Raw genomic sequence first — 1,825 nt, forward strand, 5'->3', positions numbered from 1 at the left:
TTTTCTTGTTAATAACGGTACATTGGGTATTAACTGCACAGACTGAGAAAGAGTAGTGTGTACAAGCTCACAAAGGTTAATGTATTAGTAACGTATCATTTATTATTATAAGGGGTAAGTCTTTGGTAATGTTCTATATTATTTTCCCTCCCGATACGATTTTGGAGTTTAAGGGGAGCCATGGGGGAGGCGGGGTTTGATGGTTGGGGGGAAGGAAGAAGGGCCGGATTGAGGTCAGAGCGGGGGCTGGCACGAGGTTGAGGGGCTGGCTACACGGGGGAAAACCGCTCTGCTCCATGACATATTTTAGAACGTTATCTCTGAACACGGATGTTTTCAGACTTTAGGGAACTGTTTTCTTTCCAAACAGACTCCATACCAAACAATGGTGCTAATATCCTGCGCCCCATTACTCCAGTATCTGAGCATCTTCCTAATCTTCAGTGTAGTTCTCCCAAGGCTCACGCATGGTCGGGAAGCGCCCCCAGCCCCACTTCCTGGACGGGAGAACTGAAGCACATCACCCAGAGAGACTGAGTGACTTGCCCAAGAAAGTCTGTGACAGAGCAGGGGGCAGAGGTCGGATGCTTTTTCTTAGGGATTTTCCTGTTCCCCCTCTTGTGGCTGGCTTCTGAAACGCTCCTGCTTCCCCCATGTCCTTTTGCCCCTTCTCTACTCCAGCTGCTGAGCAGCCTGGTTCAGAACCGCGGCAGAGCCAGCTGGGGGAGGAGGGGCGATGGAGGCTGGAAGTCACATTGGTGCCCCCTGAGTTCTGGCCCCAGCAGCTGCTTGAGTTCCAGGCCAGACAGCTTTGACGGGCACTTGTGCTCTGCGCTGCAGCCCGCAGTTGCCTGCCTGCCTAGCCCGGGGAGAACGCGCCCAGGCCTGAGCTTGTGGGGCAGCTGCTGCTAGGCTGGGAGCGGGGCTGGCAAGGGGAGGGGCCCGGTGTGGGTGGGCTGTGGGAGAGGCAGGGCCAAGTGTGCACGTATGCAGATCTGTGTGCAAACAAAGCATTGTGGGAGCAGGAGGAGGCTGCCGAGCAGGGCCGGGGTCTGGGCCTGGGGCCGTGGCAGGGCTGGTTGTAGCAGTCAGAGCTAGTGTGGGCGGGGATGGCGGGAGGGCTGAGGTGGCCATGTGCTGAGAGTTTGGGGCGAGCGAGGGTGGGTGGCGACTGGGGCTGAGCAACTCATACTTACTTGGCAAAGGAGATACCATGATCATGAAGGTGGTTTTCCCATGGGGAGACTCATCCATTGCACTGTGGATGTGCTGACCCCTGCTATTTCCCCAAATGCTGGAAACTCAACTGCATAATTTGTGGTAGTGGGGGACTGCGTTTGTGCTTTCCCCTGGTTTGCTCATGCAAAGACAGATGAACCTCAAGGTCTGTGAGAGCCAGAGAACGTCTGCCTTGGGAAGGTGGTGGTGGGGCAGATGGAAGGCAGTCAGGGAGGGGTGGGAGAGTCTGTGTTGAAAGTAGGGGGCTGTGGGCACTGCCGTGAGTGCTCTCCTCTCAGCTGCTGACTCCTGCTGTCCTAGGTTCTTTGTGCCCCTTCTTTGGTCTGCCTTTTGAGGAGTTGTTGAGTCCAGTTTGGAACTATGGCAGGCAGGGGTGGTGCTGGGGGGAGGGTGGGGGGTGCCGTGAGGAGGGCGGGCTATGGCTGTCCCAGAATTTGCTTTAGCCTCCCCATATACACCCGTTTGTTACATTACTCTCCACTCTTTCTTCTGCAGTGCTGCCTTTCGAGCTGGGTACCCTGCCATGAGCCGCCGCTCTCCGGCTTCCTGGCTTTGAAGGCAGGGCAGCCCTGTGGCCAGCAGCAGG

The 1,825-nt window shown here is 56.3% G+C and overlaps 1 non-coding gene across 1 annotated transcript; it reads left to right on the plus strand.

Annotated features, from left to right (window-relative positions):
- Positions 1-1,188: 1,188 nt before the first annotated feature.
- LOC112059981 (U1 spliceosomal RNA) lies at positions 1,189-1,352 on the plus strand. The gene has a single exon (XR_002889271.1). It is a non-coding gene; the product is annotated as a U1 spliceosomal RNA (small nuclear RNA).
- The last annotated feature ends 473 nt before the right edge of the window (positions 1,353-1,825 follow it).

This window comes from Chrysemys picta, chromosome 7, assembly GCF_011386835.1.
Source record: "Chrysemys picta bellii isolate R12L10 chromosome 7, ASM1138683v2, whole genome shotgun sequence".
In the NCBI taxonomy this organism is placed as follows: domain Eukaryota; kingdom Metazoa; phylum Chordata; order Testudines; family Emydidae; genus Chrysemys; species Chrysemys picta.